Raw genomic sequence first — 24,524 nt, forward strand, 5'->3', positions numbered from 1 at the left:
CAGGAAGACTAGTTTGGAAGTATTATAATAATCCAAGTGAGAGGTCACAAGGGTCTAAACCAAAGCAGTAATGTGAGTGATGGAGGGGACAGATATATAATACAGCTTAGAGGTAGAATCAAAAGATCTCTAAGGTACTTCACTGGAGACCTCCTACCGGAGTGACCATTAAAAATTATTCTTTGAGTCCAGCCAGCCAACCAGTAAATCCAATTGTATCCTAATCCATATCTCTCCATCTTTTCTACAAGAATAGCATGAGACACTTCATAAAAAAACTAATTCTTTTGTGCCAAGAGGTCTCTAGTGGAGCCTCCCAGGAATCTATGCTGTTTAACAATTTTTAAAATTATTTAAAAAAAACATACGTTGTATGCTCATCAAACATATAGATGACACAAAGCTAAGAGGCACAGCTAAGACCCTGGATGGCAATAATAGGTCCCAAAAGACTCTTCACAGGCTTAAGTATTGGACTGAATCTAATGAAATTAGAAATTATCTGATGAAATTCAATAGAGATAAATGCAAAGTTGCACACACGCATATGTGTGTGTGTGTGTGTGTGTGTGTGTGTGTGTGTGTATAAAATCAACTTCATAAGGACAAAATAGGGAAACCGTAGTTAAGACAGCAATAGTCTTGAAAAAAGATCTGGGGGTTTTACGAATATTTCACACTCAATATGAGTCAGCAGCACAGCAAAGCGCTCAAAATACTAAAGAAATTTTGGGCTGAATTTCATGGAGTCAGATGATATAAAGCTAGCAACTAGTCCTGTGATTTTTTTCTCCCATTGACATAGGTGTAACCCCAGTCCCAAATCCCATTAGTATGAAACTCCTTACTGGTGGAGATCAATATCTCATGTCTACATGAGGGCTGAGATGGAGTTAGTGACAGTGTAGTTCCTCTTGAGACAATCTTTGGTCTCTTCAAGTCTCTTAGGGTTCGGCATTTAGTTCAGGCTCTTCTGTCTTCCAGCTTCAAGAGAGAAGATGAAAGAAGTCAACCCCAAGTTAGGTTGCTGAAGGAAAAGACTCTGAGAAGAAGCCAACATGAGAGGAACTGGTAGTCTCCATTACATCCCTATCCCCAACTTGCTCCACTACACTCTGGAAACTTCTCCTTGTGTAAGACCAAACACTCTCTCTCTCTCTCTCTCTCTCTCTCTCTCTCTCTCTCTCTCTCTCTCTCTCTCTCTCTCTCTCTCTCTCTGAATAACCATGATCCCAAATGGCAGAACTCCTTCACCCTGTATTCTCTTGTAAGTATTTTCCCACGTATTACTTTCTCTAATTTCTATTTTGTTACCAATTTGGATAAGTCCATATTTTGGACTTATAGAATTCGTATTTGGTGGGAAGGGAGTAAAGCCTTGAATATGAGCTTGGGGTCCTCCTGCTTCTTCTATTTATGAAGTAGCAATCAGAAGTTAGACTGAACCTTAAAATCACATCTCCTAGATTAATATAATTTAAAGAAACAGATAGATATAAGTCTAGCCCTTTCTCTGAGGAGAACAGGATGGTGGCCTCTGGCCCCAACCTACCTCTTCCCCTCCTAGCAGGAGTTAAAGTCTCCCTTTGAGAAAGGTAGGGGGAAAGGAGGCTAGAGATGTCTATTCTGCCTCCCTTTGAGCCACACAAAGACCCCATTCCACATGTGGGAGATAGCCCTTGCCACATGCAGAACTCCCTGAGGAGGAAATTCCCTCTATTAATGTAGGTTGGAAGGCTGCCCAAAGCTTTCTGTGCGGCTAAATGGCTTGTCCAGCATAATGTAGCCAATTTATTTCAGAAGGATTTGAACACAGGTTTACTTGGCTCCAAGACCAGATCTCCATCTCTATGCTGTATAGTCTCTGATTTGGAGTTAGGTGTGTTGGGTTCAAATTCTATTTTTGCTTCTTCTCACCTATATTGCAACAAATAAGACATTTAACCTTGCTGGTCCTCAATTTCCCATCTATAAAATTATGGGACTGGATTAAAGAATCTTCAGAGTTCCTTCTATCTTGAAATTTATGATACTATGACATAAAGAGATTTTGAGGCATAGGACAGAGATGATGAAGCTAATGAAAAACAACTACAATTTTCTAAGTAAAATTGAAAGCTCATGAGAAAAGAAATACTGAAGTGTTGGGCATTGTGCTACGCACCAGACATTCAGAGACAAAAAGAAAACATGCCCTGCCATCTAGAATTACTAGAAACTTGGAGAGAAAGGAGAAGGTATGTCATTTATGGGAGGTGAATAGGGAGGTGGCTAGAGATAAGTGTTGGGGTTGTTATTGCCAATGGTGGAGGTGGTGGTGACGTGTGTGTGTGTGTGTGTGTGTGTGTGTGTGTGTGTGTGTAGCACAGAAGACCCAAATGAGGTTAGATTCAAGTAGACACGTATTTGCAGAATGCATTAACGTCTCTGCAAGACACTTATTTCCCTAAGAATAAATCCTACCAAATTATTGGCCTTGGACCAGAAAAGTTCAATATGGCTTTATTCAAAACTGAAAGGGAATATGTGGAGATACTGATGTAAATCTCTCCTTTGTGCAATTGAAAGCCTAGAGCTTCAGCCATACAGTAAATTGTTTTCTGTGCTCTTAGCATAAGAGGCCTTAAGATGTTTGCGACTGCTGAATGATTGTTTTTTAACCAAGTGATCTCAAGAGACTCCATCTACCTGATGAAATCCCTGTACATATAGGCTTACTCATTCCTCCTGTAAATCTGCTTCTGGAAAACAAAGTCTGACAGCTGCAGATGGTCTCAGAGAGTGGTGTCAGGTCTAATGGCCAATAAACATTATTTTGGTTTTTTTTTTCAGTCAAGCTGTTTACAGCTGAATTTTATGCTGTCTTTTAACTAGATAACCATATCCTAACTAGCCAATGCAGAATGAAGGGCAAAGCCAGAGGGCAGGGCCAAAGTCAACAAGACTTTGGCTTCAGGAGACAGGGAGCCTCACTATTATGGGAGGGAGGAGTCAATGCCTAGCTAAAGGCATTCTGTGTTAGTTTCCTGGTTTCTACTGATGCAAAATTGCTGGGCTAGGGGCCATTTGTTCCTCTAAGGTCTTTTGGCTTCAAGTAAGCACTTAAATTTTTAAGTAAGGTCAGACTTTGAAGACGCCAAGGTCATTCACTGCATCACAGGCCATCACCAGTCATCTTGACTTTTGTCCTGCCACTGGACTTTGATGACACTGGAAGAGAGACTGAAGCTGACAACTTTGCACAACTCTGCCTCACTGAAATCTAATTCATGCACAATTCATTCATCATCTACTATTTTATCTCAACATCATGATGTCTTTGTCTTCTTCGAAAATGAAGGATGAGGATAGAGCACCGCCCCCGAATTCAGGAAGATCTGAGTTCAAATCTGGCCTCAGAAACTTGACACTTACGACTTGTATAACCCTGGGCAAGTCATTTCACCCATTGTCTCACAAAAAAAAATAAGGATGAACAACAACAACAAGCACTTAAGTTTTTAAAATTAAATTTAAGTTATTCTGTTATTATTATTGATGATGATAGTGTTTGCAAAGCACTTTGTATATGTTATCTCATTTGATCATTTAACAAAAATCTATTTTCTCTCCCACCTAACCTCCTCCTTATTAGGAAAAAAGAAAGAAAAATAAAACCACTGTAACAAATATGCACAGTCAAGCAAAATAAATTCTCACATTGCCCACGTCCAGATGATATGTCTTATTCTGTACCTTGAGTCTATCACGTTTGTGTCCAGGGGGAGGTAGAATAATTCATCACTGGTCCTCTGGGATCATTGTTGATCAATACCATTGATCAAAGTTCTTGAGACTTTCAAAGTTTCTCTTTACAATGCTGTTTCTGTTACAGTTATTTAAACTAAACACTAGGAATAACTTTGTAAATATCATATTGCTACTTTGTTTAGAGTGCTGGTATTTCACAAGTCTCCCTCATATGTTTAGCTGGAATATGATAATTCTCAAAGCAACTAGATGCATTATGATGTTGTATACACTTACCTGTCTGGGGCCTCTAGCAGGACTTGTCTGGAAATTTTCCCAAGATATCAATGATCAGAATACCTATGAATCACAAAATCTGAGTTGAAAGAGGCCTCTCAGATTATATAGAGTTCAATTTGTGCCTCCATAGAAATCCCCTTAATGGCATTTCCAAACAAGTTGTCATTCAAAATAAATTTTCAGAAATCCAGTGATAGGGAGACCACTAGCTCCTGAATCTACCCATTCCATTTTTGGACACCTCCAGTTATGACAAACTTTTTTCTTATGTTGAACCCAAATTGGTAACCCTGCACTTCCTGTTACTCCTAATTCTGCCCTCTCGGGTCATGCATAACAAGTCTAATGCACCTGTCTTATACCCACCTTGTCAATGTTCAAAGATAGCTAAACATGATCCCTCTAAATTAGAGTTTTCCAAATTCCAAATATTCTCTGGGAGTAAGGGACACAAAGCAATGGTCAACATTACTGGGTAAATACTAGTAAAACTTTTGCATAAATTCATCCACTTTTTTCAATGGAAACAAAGTTCAAATCAAACTCAACAAAAATCAACCGGCTGGCATGGATAAAGTTCCTGCTCTGTGTTGGGCATTGTGCTAGGCACCAGACATTCAGAGACAAAAAGAAACATTCCCTGCCATCTAGAATTACATAGTCTATGGAATTAAAACTAAGGCTCACACTGCCAATCCACTTCAAATTGTGGAGAGCTTCAAAGAAGAAAAACATTTCCTTAGTGGGCCTCAGAGCCTGTGGTGAAGGACAGACAGAAGACTCTCTGTTCCTTCCCCTAGAGTCCAACAGAGGGATGCAGTGAGGGCTTATGGCAGCAGACCACCTACATGCCAATGACCTGATGCCTCCCACAAGTTTGACAGGCTGCCTAGTGCACAGAGCAATCCCAAGTGTTCCAGAGAAGGGTGTCTGCTCCATGGACCTTTTTCTTTTTATTCTGGGTGAACCCCACACCCTCAAAATAAAAATTAAGGGTTTAGGAGTGGGGGAGGTGGCTCAGACAAAGTCTTGATGAAGTTCACAAGTTAGGGGAGAGATGACAGCCTTTCCCCCATGCTGATCCTAAGTACTTAGCATATCTAGACATTTAATTATTGGGGTGTGCAGAGGACTTCTCCTACTCTCCCTTTACTTTTTTGCTGGCAGCATAGCTCAGTAGAAAAAGCATGTTAATTTTGGAATCCAAAGAGCTGGGTTCAAATGCTACCTCTGCCATTCACTACCTGAATGACCTCAGGTAGGTGACTTCACTTCCCTGGGCCTCAGTTTCCCCAACTAAAAGATGAAGGAATTTATCTGGAAGTCTCCAAAGGTCCCTTCCAGCTGGAACACTATCATTCTCTGACAGTGAGAAAATGCAGCACAGCAGTCATTTTCCATCATTATTTTCCTAGGGCATAAATACTTTATTCAGATTCTGGCTCAGGCCAATAAAACATTGAGATCCCTGCTTTTTATAGCAATCTTTTAGGTAGCCATAACACAGAATCATTCAATTTAGAAATGTCTGCATCTCCACTGAATGATCCTTAGCCAACAGTTTTTAAAGTGATTGTTCTGATTTCATTTCCCGTATTCAATCTACGTCAATCGTTCCTTTCCCAACTCTAACCCAGGCGATGAGTGGTGTACTGGAAGGGCCAGGCCAAGTGTGAATAGAGTTTAAAATATCACTTACTTGGAGTAATTATGCAGAAGGCTCAAAATAGGTTTGGAAGCATGTTACAGAAGTAGAATTAAATGAGGAGGGAGAAGTGGTGGCCATAAAAATAAATGTGTTTATCTTTTGCACAATAGACGATTATCAGAATTTTAAATTCTAAGCCATAAACTGATGCAGACAGGTTCATATATGGGTGCATCAGCATAAGATTACTTCTTCCAGTTCAAACCGTGCTGTAAAAACGTCACAATTTTTTTCATATAGAAGTAGATGTTTTTTGCTTTCTTAAGGGATACTTATGTGGTACCACAGGGCTCATGAGACCTCTAGTACCTGATCACTCCACTGTGTGCAGTGCTCGCAGTGCCCCCTTCAGATTTCTATCCATAACCACTTACTCTCTATTTACTAAGATGTCCTGCACACCAAGGCTCCTCCTGGAGCTGGAAAGTAGATGCTAGGGTTTCCTTTATCCATTCCTCTACTGCTTAATAATAGTTCTCAACCTAGCAGATAATTACAGATTTGTTATGAAACATAGCAAGAGAACAGACAACAAAGAAAGGAGTTGGAATAATAATGCACAGTTTACAAAAAAGTCTTATGATATTTACATGCTTTCTAAAAGTTTTCTCAGCAAATTCTTTGTGGTGGAATCCCACCTCCAATACTTGCTGGCTGTGTGACTAGGAGGACATGCTTAAACTATTGGAATTTCAGTTTCCTCATCTCACAGGATTGTAGTGATTCACAGAATCACAAAATTTCAGAGCTAAAAGTTACCTCAGAGACTATATAGTCTAATCCTCAAATTCCTATTGCAACATAACTACAAAATGGTTGTCAAAACTCAGCTTAAATGAGGGAGAATCTCTGTTGTTGTTGTTCAGTTGTTCCAGTCATGTCTGATGCTTCCTAACCCATTTGGGGTTTTCTTGGCAAGGACACTGGAGTGGTTTGCCATTTCCTTCTCCAGCTCATTTTACAGATGAGGAAATGAGGTAAACAGGCTTAAGTCACTTGCCCAGGGTCACACAGCTAGTAAGTGCCTGAGGCCAGATTTGAACTCAAGTCTTCCTGATTCCAGGCCCAGCACACTACCACCTAGCTGCTGGAAAAGAACTTTACAAGCCACCTAGTCCTACTCTCCCATTTTATAGATGATGAAAATGAGGCCCAGAGTGATGTATTCAAAGTCACCGAACTGAGATTTAAACCTAGGTCCACTGATTCCAGAACCAATATTTCCATTGCCATAAAGCTGCTTCCTGTTCAATGAAGGTGGGATGGATGTCAAAGCTGCCTTCCAGAATCTGCTTCCCTAGCCCTCAAAATGACATGCAGGAATCTGAAGTCTAGGCAGAGACTCTCATTTTGAGATAAGTTACCTTTAATCCAATGGGGGAAAGCCTATTCTGAGGCTAACCTCCTATAGAGAAAGAGTACTTTTCTATCTAGGTCTCCCATGTACCTCTACAAACATTAAATCCTTGCTCTCTCCTGCCTCTTCCCTCTTTCTTGCTCTCTATTCATGATCCAGTCCCTTAAAGAAGTTGTTATCCTTTTCACCTTGCCTCATGCTCTGTTATGGCTAGTACCATGACATAGGTTCCACAAGTCAGCTCTTTGGTCACAATTAGCCCTTGACCCTCTCCTATCTCTTTCATCCACACTCAGAAAATGGCAGTCTACTTAGCCAGGCCAACCCAAATCTACTGAACATGACTTCTTTACTCTCCAAGGCTGCTTCCCCACTCTGACCTGACCTCTCAAGTAGGCCTGCTCTAGTCCCCTACCATTGGCTGAACTAAGCTGAGAGGCACTCATCAGGATCAAGAAGTAATGAATGTCTTTCCTTTGTTCTCAGTTAGAAATCCAACCATTTCCCCTCCACAGGCTTCTGAGTCACTGTTATTGCTTCTCAGTGTCCCCATAATACAGAGATGTTTTCATAATTATGAGTAATAATTCATTAGTCGAGAAAGGTCAACATCTCACTCCCTCCATAATTGAGCCCAATCATTTTTCCTCCATATGTCAGTTAGTTGAACTGCAATGGGAAGGTGAGGGGGGGGGGGTGAACACAAATGGAACAGCTATGGTCTCTGCCCTCAATACATTTACAGTTTAATGAGGGAGATAGCACAAACACACAAGTAGAAAGGGAAAAAATTAAAAAGCTGCTGCCTCCTCAAAGGATATAAAAAGATATGCAGACACAGAGACATTAAGTCAGACTGAACCAAATCAGGATTTGAGATGTCAGACACAGCATGCATTTTCATAGTTTCTTGATATGAGGAACTCCCAATGAGAAAATGCCCTCTACTCCTATGTAGACTGGAACACGCTCTCCAAGATTCTGGCAACCTGGATGAGCTACTTCAAGGTTGGGCAGACTTGAACCAATGGAGCACCAATGAAACCATTCTTTTTACCCCACAATCAAGTGGACAATTATATGAGCCATACCTGTGATTTCACTGGCATAGAGACCTCTCAGGTATGGAAATTCTCTCTACCTATGTGAGCCAGCACTTTCTCTGCCATTTAGAGTTCCAGAAAGGAGCCCAGAGTACTGAGAGGTTAAGTCACTTGCCCAGGGTCCCAGATGATATGTGTCAAAGGGGGAATTTGAGCCCAGGTCTTCTACATAGCCTCCTTCAGTGAAATATAAAAAGGTAAAAAACTTTTTCAATACAAAATAGGATATCATGGGTCAGAACAATTTCAGTGGGTGGTAACCTTTATTTGAATGCCAAATTTGCATACATACTTTCTCCCAAAAATAAAAAACTGTACATTCAAAACATGCTCGACATCAAATGTTTAAGCCTATGATATGGGGAAAACTCCATTACATAATTTGAAAAACGAAATCCTAAAACTGAACACTATTTTCTCATCTATAAAATGGGCATAATACATACCGATCTACCTAAGGGTTTTTATGAGATAATGTGAATAAAGTGATTTGTAAGCTTTAAAAGGCCATATGAATGTCAATTATTATTCTTGAAGTATTGAAGAATATTATGTAAAGAATGATTATTGCAAAATGTAATTTTTTCTTATCTCATTTTATTCATAAGTACTCATTTATACATAAATGCTTCAAAAGATCAGATCATATTGCATGGGTGTTGTGCCCCCCTCCCCAGTCCCCTCTTCTATCCTTGCTTTTTCCTCTTCTTATTGATGTATTTCTATAAATCATCTAATCTTTTACAAGCCTTCCTCTGGATTTTAAGAGTATTTCCTAGGTACCTGAACACCACTCAGGATGTTTATATGTTACTTTTCATTCTCACTATGTAACTAGCCCAGCTCATTTTCCAGTTACACATGTCCTTGGTCATATCTTTTATGCCATCTCACACAGGTAAGTGATCATTAGTTTATGTGCTTCAGCCTACTCACATTTATCATGTGTCCTTCCAGTGCCCCTTAGGTTACCTGAGATTTCACTTCTTTGGAGGTTGACATATTGTATAATTTAGAAACCTAAAGTATCATCCAGAGAATATTGCTGTTTAAAACACTGGCTTTGAGGACAGGGAGCAACTCAGAGCCATTGGAAGAAGCACTATGAAATTTCACTATTGTAAGGCAGCCCAATTTCCATTCATTTACAGTGTCTTTCTAACTACATGCCAGGACCTGGGCAAAGTGCTTTCTTTATCCATTTACTTTTTCCCCAGAATGTCTTGATTTCTCTTGAGTGGCCATGGATCTGATTGAGAAGGTTCTATAATGTTCCAGGGCTTTTTTCAATCAACACAATGTCACCAATAAATAGGAGCTTCTTAGAGGCTCTTATCATCTATAAGGAAACCCTCTGGGGGGTAGTGCCAAGACGGGGGAGAAAAGAGAGGAAGTTACCTAAGCTCTCCCTAGTTTACCTCGAAAAACAATGTTAAATCAAGCCTCTTATTGATTCTGGAGCAACAGAACCTACCAAAAAGACAGAATGAAACAATTTTCCAGCTTAAGAAACTTGTAGGGACTTCAGGAAAGGTCTGTCTCATTTGGGTAGAAGGGGAGCACAGCCCAGTGCAGGCAGTATCTGGGCAAGCCTTCAGGAAGGCCTTAGCCACAGCACAGATCAGCAACCAGGGCCCCATATTTCTGTCTCAGCAGGCCATCTGTGAGGCCTCCAGCTCCAGTGAAGAAGGCAAATTGCCAGGCCTGGAACCCAGGGCACAACAGGTGTGACTAAACTGGGGCCACCCCAGTACAGTGAGCAAGCTGCCAGCACCTCAGGCACTGAAGCAGAAAATCAATGACCAGGTCCCTGATCCCAGTATGAGAAGCTTGGGACAGGGCCCCCTGTTTCCCAGGAGCAGAGCTAAACTTTAAAAGCAGGAAATAGGCTAAAAATGGGCAAGACACAGGGAAGAACCCTGACCATAAAAAGCAACTATGGTGACAGGAAAGATCTAAACACAAACTCAGAAGAAGACAACAATGTCAAAATGCCTACATGCAAAACCTCAAAGGGGAATATGAATTGGTCTCAAGCCCAAAAAGCCTTCTTGGAAGAGCTCAAATTTAAAAAAAAAAATCAAATAAATAAAGTAGAAGAAAAATTGAGAAAAGAAATGACAGGTATGCAAGAGAGAGTCAACAGCTTGGAAAAAGGACAAAAATTGACTGAAGAAAAAAATTCCTTAAAAAACACTATTAGCCAAATGGAAAAAAAATTCACTAAAGAAAACAACTCCTTAAAAAGTAGAATTGGCCAAATGGAAAAGGATGTGCAAAAGCTAACTGAAGAAAATAATTCCCTATAAATTAGAATTGGGCAAGTGGAAGCTGATGACTCCATAAGACATCAAGAATCAATCCCCAAAACATTAAAATAATGAAAAAATTTTAAAAAATGTAAAATAACTCATTGGAAAAACAACTGACCTGGAAAATAGTTCTAAAAGGGATAGTTTAAGATTTATTGGACTATCTGAAAGCCACAATTTAAAAAAAAGATCCTGGACTGCATCTTTCAAGAAATTATCAGGGAAAACTGCCCTGATATCCTAGAACCAGAGGATAAAATAGTAATTCGAAGAATCCACCAATCACATCCTGAAAGAGATCCCAAAATGAAAACTCCAAAGAATACTGTACCAAAATTCCAGAATTATCAGGTCAAGGAGAAAATACTGCAAGCAGCCAGAAAGAAACAATTCAAATATCAAAGAAGTGGAGTCAAGATTACACCGGACTTAGCAGCTTCTACATTAAAGCAGCCCTTCTACCAGGGCTTGGGAGATCATGTTACAGAAGGCAAAGGAGTTTGGATCACAACCAAGAACAACTACCCAGCAAAATTGGTCATAACTTTTCAGGGGAAAAGATGGATATTCATTGAAATAGGGGACTTTCAAACTTTCCTGATGGAAAGACCAGAGCTGAACAGGAAATCCAATCTTCAAATACAATACACAAGAGAAGCATAAAAAGGTAAACAGGAAAGAAAAAAAATGTTATTCAATATGGTTAAACTGTTTACATCCCTACATGGGAAGATTATACTTGTAACTCTTGAGAACTGTATCTTTATTAGGGCAGTTAGAAGGGGAATACATAGAAAGAGGGTGTGGTTATAAGTTGACTTTGATGTGATGCTATAAAAAAAATTAAGGGTTAAAAAAAGATTATACTGGGAGAAGAGGAAAGAGGGAGGCAGAATAGGGTAATCATCACATGAAGAGGCACAAAAGAACTACTACATTAGGGGGAAAGAAGGGAGAGGGTGAACAATGCTTAAACCTTACTCATTGGATTTGGTTCAAAGAAGAAATAACATACACACTCAGTTGGGTATAGAAATTTATCTTACCCTATATAGAAGTGGGAGGGGAAAAGAGAAAAAAAAGGTGGTGGATAGAAGAGGGAAGAAAGGAGGATAGAAATAGGAGGAGAAAGGGGAAAGAAAAGGGACAGGGGCTTATAGAAGGGAGGGCAGATTGAGGGAGGTGGTGGTCACAAGCAAAACACTAGTGAAGAACAGGGTGAAAGGAGATAGATAAATACAAACAGGGAAAATAGGATGGGGGAAAATACATGGTAATCATAACTGTGAATGTGAAAGGATGAACTCTCCCATAAAACAGAAGTGGATAGCAGAGTGGATTAAAAACCAGAATCCTACAATATTTTGTTTGCAAGAAACACATTTGAAGCAGAGAGATACACACAGAATAAAGGTAAAAGGCTGGAGCAAAAAATATCATGCTTCAGCTAAAGTAAAAAAAAAATCAGGGATAGTAATCCTGATCTCAGGCAAAGTAAAAGCAAAAATAGACCTAATTAAAGAGATAAGGAAGAAAACTACATAGTGCTAAAAGGTACCATAGACAATGAAGTAATATTAATACTAAACATATATGCACCAAATGGTATAGCATCCAAATTCTTAGAGGAGAAGTTAAGTGAACTGCAGGAAGAAACAGACGGCAAAATTATACTAGTGGGGGACCTCAACCTCCCCCTCTCAGAACTAGATAAATCTAACCACAGAATAAATCATAAAGAAGTTAATTAAGGAGGTGAATAGAACTTTAGAAAAGTTAGATGTGATAGCTCTCTGGATAGAAGTGAATGGAGGTAGAAAGGAATATACCTTTTTCTTAGCAGAATCTGGCACCTACACAAAAACCCACATAAGACATAGTAATAAATGACTATGGTAATCTACTGTTTAGTAAACCCAAAGACTCCAGCTTCTGTTTGACAAAATTTGACAAAAACTGTTGGGAAAACTAGAAAACAGTGTGGCAGAAACCAGGCATAGACCAACATCTCACATCATACACCAAGATAAGCTCAAAATGGGTTCATAATTTAGACATAAAGAGTGATACCATAAGCAAATTAGGAAAACAATCCTGTCAGATCTACAGAGAGGGAAAGAATTCATGACCAAATAAGAGATAGAGAGCATTATGAAATGAAAAATGGGTAATTTTGATTACATTAAATTAAGAAGTTTTTGCACAAAGAAAGTCAATGGAACCAAGATTAGAAGGAAAACAGAAAGCTGGCAAACAATTTTTACTGCCAGTGTTTCTAATAAAGCCTCATTTCTAAAATATATAGAGAACTAAGTCAAATTCATAAGAATACAAGTCCTTCCCCAATTGATAAATGGTCAAAGACATGAACAGGCAATTTTCAGATAAGGAAATTAAAGCTATCTATATTCATATAAAAAATGCTCTAAATATGAGAAATGCCAATTAAAACAACCTTGAAGTACCACCTTGCACCTGTCAGATTGGCTTATATGACAGAGAAGGAAAATGATAAATATTGGAAATGTGGAAAAATTGGAACACTAATGCTTTCTTGGTGGAGTTGTGAACTGATCCAATCATTCTGGAGAGCAATTTAGAACTATGCCCAAAGGTCTATAAAATTGTGCATACGTCTTGATCCAGCAATACCACTATTAGGTTTGCATCCCAAAGAGATCATAAATAAAGAAAAAGGACCCACATGTACAAAAATATTTATAACAGCTCTTTTTGTGGTGGCAAGGAACAGGAAATTAAGGGGATGACCATCAATTAGGTACAGGTTGTGGTATATGAATGTAATGAAATACTATTGTGCTATAAGAAACGATGAGCAGGTGGATTTCAGAAAAACTCTGGAAAAACTTACATGAACAGATGCTGAGTGAAGTGAGCAGAACCAGAACAGTGAACACAGTAACAGCAACACTGTGTGATGACCAACTTTGATAGCAATACAGTGATCTAAGACAATTCCAAAAGACTCATGATAGAAAATGCTATCCACATCCAAAGGAAGAACTATGGATTCTGAATGCAGATCAAAGCATACTATTGTCACTTGTTTTTCGTTTTTTTCTTTCTTGTGTTTTTCCCTATTGTTTTGATTCTTCTTTCACAACATGACTAATGTGGAAATATATTTAATATAATTGTACATGTATAATCTATATCAGATTGCTTGCTGTCTTGGGAAGGGAGGTGGGAAAAGAGGGAAGAAAATAAATTTGGAACTCAAAATCTTATAAAAGTGAATGTTGAAAACTAAACAAAAGGAAACCCTCTTCCATTTTGACTGCACAGGATACTTAAAATTTCGTTTATAAAATTTAGCTTAGTTATACAATTCAGACCTTTCATGTAGTTAGAACAAGACTACACCCTTTCACTCTAGATATTTATTCCAAACTAGTTTTTAATCACCAAAGTTATACCCCACATGTGTAAGTGTGCCTCTTTACAAAAAGCCTCCCTGATAGGGTCCACCCAAATGTGGGGAACCATTTAAACTCTTCATACCATCAGTGCATTGACTTCCATAACTTCCATTGTCAACATTTATACAGGTGACTTAAATCTCTATGTCTTGTCTTCACTTCTCACCTGAATTTCAGGTCTATTAATTCCAAAGACCTGCACTAATTTCATTTTGGTTGTTCAGTCATCATCACCAATTCAGTATTTTAAAAAAAAATCAGTCTCTTTGTCCAACGAACCAGCCCACTCCCTGCCTTTTCCTAATACCATATTTCTAAATATAGTACTTACCCTTGAAGTCAGACAACCTAGGTCCAAGTCCCAAGTCTTCTACTTACTGCTATATGATTTTGGGCTAATGCTTAACCTCTTTCTGGGCTCCTGTTTTCTCATCTTTAAAATGGGGATAATACGTCATTCTGTCACAGGTTTCTTATGAAGATCAAATGAGATAAAGTATATATTACCTTAAAAGGAAATATATATGCTCATGCATATGCATATATGCATAAGTACATATGATCTTTATTTCTCAGTCTACTTTTTTTTCACTATGTAAACCATATTCACTTCTGTTTTCCTGACTTTCTTGTGTTCCCTTTCCATTTCCCTCTTTCAAAATTCTACTTAGTGTTAAATATCCAACTTAAGGCCTTCTTCTTTCATGAAGTCTTCCACTACTCCCCAGAATTTGCTATCAGAATCTCACAGTTCATCATTTAATTGTTCTCTGTATGTATTAATTATTCTGTATCACATTGCCAACTATATTTTAATCTTTTTGAGGGGAGGTACCATGTCTTATAATTGTTCTTATCTCCCACAATAATACAATGCTAATCACAGATTAGATGCTCAAAAATATTTCTTGGTTTATTAAATCATATCTAGTGGCTGGACTTTGAAAGTGGGCTATTAATAATGCTAACTATTACAGCTAAATCCTGAATTAAGTAGTTTAATTATTTGAATTTTCAATGAATATTTCCATTGAACTACAACCAATTACCATATTTTACATATAATTATAACTTAGGGTAGTGTAAATTTGAATAATGTGACCACTTCTTGTGATTCTTTATTTGCACTAGTCAGGATTTAACTATAATAGCTAGCATTTATAGACTGCTTTTAGGTTTGCAAAGTACTTTTACAAATATTATCTCATTTTATCTTCACAGAAATCCTGGGAAGTAAGTACTATCATTACTCTCATTTTACAAAGATAGACAGAGGTGAAGTGACTTGTCTGGGGTCACATAGCTAGTAAGCATATGAGGCTGGAGTTAAGCTCTGGGCTTCCTGATTCCAAGTCTAGGACTCTATCCACTACACAAACCTACCTACCTCACTAGTAATACAAATTACAAGCAAATGAACTTGCCCAAGTTCTGATCTTTAGCAAAGATGCCATTTCTGTTATTATTATTGTCTCTTTTCTTTGTATTTTTGCATGTTGTCCCCCCATTAGACTGGGAGCTTCTTGACGGCGGGGATAATATTTTTGTCTCTCTTTGTATCTCTAGCACTCAGCACAGTCTTATAAATGTTTGTTGACTAACAAATACTTCAAAGAAGGACAGTGGCAAGCTGACAAAAAAAAGGAAGAGGTCTTCAGGCATTTTTATGTGATCTAGATTTTTTTTTAATGATATTAGAACCACCACATCTGGATTCTGTCTCTAGCACCTGATGTACTATGTACAGAAGTGGAAGGGATACCTAATAAGATTAAGTTGGGCAGGGTGGTTGTCCCTGACAAAATACATGTAGAAAAAAAAATAAATCCGTGCTGGCAGGAATATTTTTTAAATATCCAGGCATAGATTTTCAAGCTATCTCAAAGAATCAAGTCAATAGGCATTTATTAAGCACATCCTATGTGCCAGGCACCTTGCTCAACCCTGGGGATACATATTCAAGATGGCAAAACAGTCCCTGCCCTCAAGGAACTGACAATTTAATGGAGGAGATAACATGCAAACAACTATGCAAGCAATATACATAATTGGAGATAATCTCAAAGGGAAGGCACTATCATTAAGAGGGACTGGGGAAGGTTTCTTGTAGACAACAACAACAACGGCTGAGACTTGAAGGAAGTCAGAGAATCAGGAAGCAAAAACGAAGGTGGGGAGAATTCCAGGCATAGAGTACAGCTCCTGAAAATGTCCTCCTATAATTATTTACTAATTTGAGTCTTGTACCAGTCCTATGACCGTATAACATGATAAATTTTTAAAGCACTAGAATCATCAAAAACTTTGTTGAAGGACCCATGAAATAGCAAAATGCAACATTGAATTGACATTGAATCTCTTTTCTGCACACTGTCAGTTTAGTGTTTATGTATGATAATAACCAGTAGGGGGAAAAATGGGAAGGCAAGATTTAAAATAAAATGCATTCAATAAGAAGAGTGGACTGTGTTGAGCAATAACCAGGCCCATTAGTTGCAAATGCCCTTACCCTGCCCAGGTCTGTTCCACATGCAGCCTTGCACATGCCTCTTTTCAACCATAAATTAACTACATGTTTCAAGTGAGGTCTCTGTCTTTTTCTTTCAACACCCTCGCCATTTGATATGACTTTTAAAGGTCATCTACCAGGGTTTCTTCTTTTTCCAACTACACAAATAAAATAAATCACCCTCATCCATGCCCAGCATAACTCAAAGACATATTTATCTTGAATGTGTGTCCTCAGTTCCTACCGCTTGCCCTTAGAAGACTTACATCCGGTTTCCTAGCAGTTCTTCAAATCTTCACCTCGCAATCCTGCTATCAACAGCCACCTCTCTACTATCTGTACTAATGGCGTATCAGGGATAAGTGAACACTACAAATAACCCTAAAGTTAATTTAGTCATTGATTTCAGCCCCCCCTTTTGCTCTTTAGCTACTAATGAATAGTGAGCTTGGCAGACTTAAATTTCCTTGTTGTCCACTAATATAAGTGCTAATGACTAGCGAAATGACCAGGAGGTTAGATTTACAGGAAAGGGGGAAAGACAAGGGCATGGTTAATCTACAAGATGGCCAATTTCTTTTTTAGTGTGGGAGCTCTGGGGTTTGTTTTGTTTTATATTTTTAGCTGTTCTCTGTGTATTGAAGTTGGACATTAAGCTCATCTCAGCTCTGATTTACTTTGAAACATGGTCAGGTAATTTAAAACTTTTGTACCTCTTGTTGTCCACCTGTTCAGCTTGTAAGACTAAAAGTTATCTTGCATTTCATGAATTAAAAGTTTAGGAATCTAAATCCTTCAGCAAAATTAAAATTTTAATGTGGCAGTAGTGAAACTGAAGAAAAATATAGGAAAATAATAACTTTGAGGATTTTAATAATAGTTACCACAATTGGGGAATGACTAAACAAATTATGGTATATTAATATAATGTGCTGTAAGAATAAAGAAATGTGAGGAATTCAGAAAATCATGGAAAGAACTTGTATGCATAGTGAGTAAAGCAAAACCACAGGGACTATACAATGACTATAATAATGTAAGCAACAATGCTAAAAAGAAGTTAAACTATGAATGAGGTTGGCCCTGAACATGGTTCTCCCTTCAGTACAGTAGTGGGGGCTGTCAAAGTGGAATTCTCTAGTATATATTATTAGATATGGTTGCTATGTCAGTTGACTTTGCCTAAATATTTCTTTTGTTTTTATTTTTTTTACAAGGAAATATTTAGTATGGGATGGTGGGTTTGAAGGGAATATGATTAATATTGAGAGAGAAGGTAGTGTATAGTGCATAGAAAGCTGACCTTGAAGGCAGGGAGCCCTGGATTTAAGTCCTGCCTTTGACACATACAGGCTATATGACTCTGCTAAGTCTCAACACAGTGATCTAAGCAACTTTCTGATACTGTGAGTTTCAGACAAGGTGTTGATCCGCATTAATAAAAGGCATTCCCCACCTAAGAGTTTCCTATATCATTGATAGCATAATTCCAGTCTGAATCTCTATCCCTTTAACTGTAACATAAAAACTAAAAAATAATAAAAGAGATTGGTTTCATTGGTGATTGGAACATACTTCTCAGACTTGAAGTAACTGGTACAAGTTACCAGAAATATTTTCTGGCTAGCTGAAGTAGCTAGCTGAGTCCTTGGCCCAGATCTAACTAGGTCTGCAATTCTATCCCCACAAATTCCATAACAACTAAGCCAAGGTTGTTCCAGTAATTCCCTTCACATTTGTTTGGACAAGTCCTATATAGTTGATACCATTGATAACAGAAGAGAGGCCCCTGCTGGAAGATTTTGAGAATTTTCGTCTTGAAGCTCAAAGGAATCTTTGGAAACTTCGTCCAGGCCATGATCATCAACAGACAGCTTAGGCAGAGAGGCAGGACTCCCTCATGGAGTATCCCAATTCTTTCTAGATGATGAATCTGTATTTAGGAGGTACATTGTACAATAGGCAGCCTTCAATTTTGAGTCAGAAGATCTCACTTGAATACTGACTCTTCCACATCTTCATTATAGTGTGGCCTTGGGTGAGTCATTTGAATTTTCTGAGTCACAGTTTCTTCAACTATAAAATAAGAAGGTTGGTTCAGATGATAATAGCTAGCATTTATATAGTGCTTTAAGAGTTGCAAAGCACTTTATATTTATCTTTTCAATAGGCAAAGTAATAGGTATAACTTATTTTTAGTTTTTATTTAAATGTTATTTTTTATTATTTAGAAATCTATTTTCTCTTTATCTCACTACCTTTTTCAATGGAAAAAGAAAAAGGAAAGCAAATTCCTTGTAAAAATATTCATAGTCAAGAAAAGCAAATTCCGTCATCGCCTTATATTCAAAAAATTATGACTCATTCTGCTCCTTGAATACACCACCCCTCCATCAGAAAGTGTATAGCACACTTCATTTTCAGTCCTTTGCAGTCATGGATGGTAATTTTATCTTCAAAATAGTACATTGTTTAATATTGATATTATAGTTTCAGTATTTTTTTCTGCTCTCTTCATTCTAGATAGGTTTATACAACTCTTTTCAATGTCTCTTAGAAATAATTTATTTCCTTATTTCTTATAACATAGTTCTCTATTGTATTCATGTAACAAAATTTGTTTAACCATTCCCCAATTGATGGGTATCTTTTAATTTCCAATTTTGAATACCACAAGAAGAGCTGCTATAAATGTGTTTATATACATGTTTTCCTTAGGCAAAGTTTTATTAGCTTAAATCACAGCCTTGTTGTTAAATAGTTATTCTGTCTGCCTTCTCTACCCTTCCAATTCACCACCAAAATAAAAATTTACCAAAATATCCTGATTTTCTAACTGGTGTGTCATTTGGGGGAGGGGTGTAGGCAATGGGGTTAAGTGACTTGTCCAGGGTCACACAGCTAGTAAGTGTTATGTGTCTGAGGCCGCATTTAAACTCAGATCCTCCTGACTCCAAACCCAGAGCTCTACCCACTGTGCCACCTAGCTGACCCCAGGTGTGTCATTCTAAGAGACAAAGATGCACTTGGCAAAGCCATAGTCTAGATGTGACCATACACAATCCCTCAGTTGTTATAAATTATGCTGCTCACAATTACTTGAGGGCCATATGCATACACAGTTAGAAAAGTTACAGGTTAGCCAGCAAAGGCTAGAGTTTCTAGGAATCATTGTGTGTCACTGGTGAGGCTGGAACCCCAGAAGATGGAAATTATTCTGATGTAGGCAGTTCTTATAATCAAGAAAACCCCACAGCAGCTCCTGTGAATTGCTGGGTTTCACTGCTCATCTTTTTGACAACTTTTTTAAAGCCCCCAAGAACTGCAGGAGAAAACATGAGAGAGAATAACAGGAGCTTTAGAAGCATCTTGCCACCCCTAGTCTTCTGGCTTGCTTTGATTTCCAGAGGCTCTTCATCAACAGTCAGTCAATAAACAATCACTTACTGATCATTATGTTCCAGGCACTGTGCTAAGCCCTGGGGGTACAAAGAAAGCTAAAAACACAGTCTCTGCCCTTAGGAGTTCAGAATGTAATGAAGGAGACAACATATCAATAACTATGAGCATATCAAATATATACAAGGTAGGTAAATGGGAGGTAAACTCAAAGGAAAGGCACTAGCAATAGGAAGGTCCAGGAAAGGCATCTTAAAGATTTTAGCGGAGTCTTGAAGTAATCCAGGGAAGCCAGGAGACAGTTAGGAGGAGAGAGAACACTCCAGACAGAAGAGACAATAAGTGTAAATGCAAGGAGTCAGGAGATGGAGTGTCTTGTATGAGAAATGGCAACAAAGCGAGGGTCATTGGATCAAAGAGCATACATACAGATGTATGCTCTTCTTACACTAAAGAAGACTAAAAGGTAGGAAGGAGCTAGGCTATAAAGAACTTTAAAAGCCAAACACAGGATTTTGTTTGATACTACAGGCAATAGGGAGTCACTGGAGTTTAATGAATGGGGAGTGGGAAGGACAATGATGTGACATGATTAGACCTGCACTTTAGAAAGATGAGGAATGGGTGCGTGCATGGATGAATCAATGATGAAAACGTATTTAAGTACTTACTATATGACAAACATTGTGCTAAGTGTTTGGGATACAAATACGAAAGTGAAGATAGTTTTCTGCCTTCAAAGAACAAATATTCTAATGTGGAAATCTACAAAGAACTTGTTGATAGAGTGGGATATCTTGGTTTAGAAAGTTACAGGAATGTTGGAGCAGATAGGTGGCATAGTGGATAGGGCTCTAGCCTTGGAGTCAGGAAGACCTGAATTCAAATCAGCCTCAGACATTTACTAGCTGTGTGACCCTGGAGAAGTCACTTAACAGTTTCAAAACAAAGTTGCAGGAATGGTGAGTAGAGTAACAGGAGAATAGATTGGCATATCCTTTTCAGGAGTAAAAGCAAAGGTGATTTACAAAACTAAAGGGGGAGAGAATAAGCTTTTGTTGTTGTTGTGCAGTCATTTAAGTTGTATCTGACTCTCTGTAAATGCATTTAGGGTTTTCTGGGCAAAGTTACTGGAATAGTTTGTCATTTCCTTCTCTAGCTCATTTTACAGATGAGGAAACTGAGTCAAACTAGGGTAAGTGATTTGCTCAGGGTCACTCACTTAGTAAGTTCATCTCTACTCCAGGCACTCATCCCATATTTAACTTAATCCTACTTGGGGTGCATCTCCAAAAGCACAATGGCATTATCCTTAAGCTTTCATTTATACATTGTCCCCAAAGCTCCAAACTTCACATGGGAGGCTTCTTCAGGGCGTAAGGGTAAGAATGTGGTAGAAGCAGCTATGAGGACTTCTTGCATCACGCAAGCAAGTCTTTGTCTCTAATTCTATGCAGACTTGTGTCTTACTGTTTCCTTCCAAATGTGTATGGACCTCCTGTGGCATATTTAGGGGAAGACAGGGAAAAGTCACACAGGTTGGGCAGCCATGGATGAATCGTGATTTGAACTGGGGGAGAAGGGAGATTTCTGAATCAATGAATTCAAAAATTCACTTGAGCACCTATCTCATAGGGTAACTGTGAGGATCAAATTAGGTAACGTGCATAAAATCCCTTAGAAATCTTAATAGGATTATATAAATGTCAGCTGTTTTCATTACTATTAATAATTCTATTATTGCTAATCATTAAATATGGCAGAATTTTAGGGTTGACATGAAATAGATAAGGGTGGAAATCAGAAGTGCATACTATTCGAAAAATAAAGGGGAGAAATAAGCTATGAGATGCCATTCAAAAGATGTCCTTTGATAGTCACTAAGTTTCATAAAAGGAGGAAACATGTATCTTAGGGGCTTCCTATTATTCTGCCATTGTTTCTTCTTCTAAACATTTAAGCACCAGATTTAGAGAATGAATGTTTCATTTCTGGCCCAGTAGCAATTAACTTGTATTATTTAACTCTAAGCATAATGTCGGACTTCACACTCAGTGTTCTCATCTGTATATCTGCAAAAGCAATGGTTAGAGAAGTGTTGAGCAATCCTGATTCCACTGCTTATTAACTATGGAAACTTGGGCAAGTTGTTTAAACTCTCTGGGCTTCAGTTTCTATTTCTGTAAAATGAGATCGGTGGATTCAATAAACATGCTATGAAAATTATGAGATTAATATATAATGAAGTTATTGAAAAGCATTATAAATTAATAATTATAATATCCATCAAAATTGTTCTAATGGATTTGGTTAATATCTGGGAGCCAATTATATATTATATATTGAGCTTTTGAAAAACATTACTTAGGATTAATGTAACAGAAATGTATTAGAAACCAGAGACCAAGAGTAATTTACCACGTGTGGAAAAAAATAATCATTCTTGTTTGTAACTATTGAGAGAAAGCACTGACAGGGAACATAGAGGTGAATAAATATAACATTAAACTAAAATAATTTATGATATCGAGGACTTTCAATATTGCTGTTTAAAAAAATGCCAGCCATAGTCATTGACTTACAAAAGGTCATAGCAGATCTGATTCTCCTCTAACAGGCATTTCCTAGACCCAACAAATTGTAAATTATTAGACCAAGAAGAGATATTAGATTAGAAATGACCTAATCCAACCCTCATTTTTTTAAAATTTTTTTCACCTCAGAAAGAAACTGAGATCGAAAGAGGTTTGCGTCCACTCATGTCTTCATTCAGTTGAAAATAGAATCTTTGTTGCTAAATCTTTTCTTCTTAGAACCTGGTGAAGCTGCCCAAAATTTTTAAATTTGAAAAGTCTAATTAATGTTAAATAAGTACTACTCTAGATAATCTGATAAAATTTCACTTAAGGGAAGAAATTAGTTTATGTATTTTTCTTCTCTATGTAGTTCCCAAACATATTCCATTTAAAAACACTTTCCACTAAACCGTAAGTACTAGCTAGGATTGTCATTTCATTGCAATGTCATGGTGTGCTTGTTGGATATTCCTGCCTAAGGCTTATTTTCTGTGCTTTATCAGCTCCATCTAAAATTTCCTAGTTATTATACTAGGGATTCAGGCAGCAGACAACATAATCCCATGAAGCACTAACATTTCCCTTTAGAAGTCACCTATTGTTTAAAATATTTTTAAGATGTAAAAGACATTTGCAGAAGGATTGGGAGGGGAAAAGGTAAAAATGCAGGAAAGAAGGACACTCCCCAATTTTTCAAAAATACAAATTACAGTAAATACCCCATCTGAGAATATAGGCATTAAAGATCAATGACTTAGTAACAGAATGCTGGGCAAAATAAATCAAATAATACTTCTTGTTATTTTTAGCTTTGCTGTCATTTATATTTCCTTTCCTTCATTTTTGGAACATCTTCTTTGCAAAGTGGGAGACAAAAATTTTCTTCTCTTTGATTCATGGAGGACAGAAGTCAAAGAATAAAACAAATACATTACTACTGCTTCATTTGATGTTGCATGTTCCTCATAAGATGATTTGCCACTGGAGATGCATGAGTTGACTTCAGATGCAGAAACTGTTTCTTTTATGTTTGCATTCCCATCACCTAACACAGTTTCTGGTGCCTAGTAGGTATTCAAGAAATTAATTTAAGTTCATGATTGATTGATTAAAGTAAAGACATGATAAACAAAAGTGTAAATTTGATCCACGTACATGTTGGTGGTGGTTAAGTCATTACCAAAAAGATTTCTTAGAGAGAAAAAAAAAGGAAGTACATAGAAATAAACATCTCATAAAAGGGTTATCAGAAATTGTCCAGCTCCATGCTTTTGGATCCACACTGAGCACAGATACACGGGAGAGTTCCAACTTAAGTTAACCCATTTTATCATTACCAGAAAAATATATATGTACATATATTTTTTCTATTTTGATCATTTTTAATGAATTTAACTATTCCTGGGGTATCCTTGCTTCCATCTTTTGGTTAACTTGTATATGTAAACTAATCTTGGCATACTGCCATTGTCCATCTTGCTACATATGTTTTCTTCCATTTCAGCAAGTAACTTTCTATTTTAAATAAGATTTTATATTGTTATTCTTTCTTATATTTATTTTAATTATCTTTACTAACAATCCAAAAATAATAGCACATTTATTTTCATTGTGCTATTCTCTTGTTAAATGCATACTTCATTTTAAGATCAGCATGCTATTTTGGGTGATAAAGGGTTATGAAACTTAATTCAGCATCTATGGCCATTTGTTTGCCATTATTTCATAATACAGATATCATATCTTCAAGGGTCTCAGCCATTTGGCTGCTGAAGAGAAGTAGCTCAGGGGTCCCTAGTGTCTGAGCCCATTCTTTATGTAGCCTAAATAACACGCATGGACCAAAATTTGTATCACAGTAGTATAAAGGAATCGAAAGGAATTTACTCACTGGAAATCAAATTGCAGTTTATACTGAAAGAATCCAAGTGACAATAGGAGAAAAGAAGATCAAATGAGAGACTTCAAAAACCTAAGGGCTTCCCTAGTTATCTGACAAAGTGAGGCTGGCTGGAGTCTGCAACACAAAAAAATCAAAAATGCCCCCAAGGGCTATAAAGTTACCTACTGGGAAGAAAACTCATCATAAGT

The 24,524-nt window shown here is 37.6% G+C and overlaps 1 long non-coding RNA gene across 1 annotated transcript in view; it reads right to left on the minus strand.

Annotated features, from left to right (window-relative positions):
- Positions 1-852: 852 nt before the first annotated feature.
- LOC110216454 (uncharacterized) overlaps positions 853-24,524 on the minus strand; it is a 90,846-nt gene continuing 67,174 nt past the window's right edge. Inside the window, exons 2-3 of the long non-coding RNA XR_002326774.2 lie at positions 4,027-4,089; positions 853-984 (exon numbers count right to left, since the gene is read on the minus strand). This is a non-coding gene — a long non-coding RNA (uncharacterized LOC110216454). The remainder of the gene's footprint in view (positions 985-4,026; positions 4,090-24,524) is intronic.

The sequence above is a fragment of the Phascolarctos cinereus genome, unplaced genomic scaffold (assembly GCF_003287225.1).
Source record: "Phascolarctos cinereus isolate Bilbo 61053 unplaced genomic scaffold, phaCin_HiC Scaffold_5;HRSCAF=322, whole genome shotgun sequence".
In the NCBI taxonomy this organism is placed as follows: Eukaryota; Metazoa; Chordata; class Mammalia; order Diprotodontia; family Phascolarctidae; genus Phascolarctos; species Phascolarctos cinereus.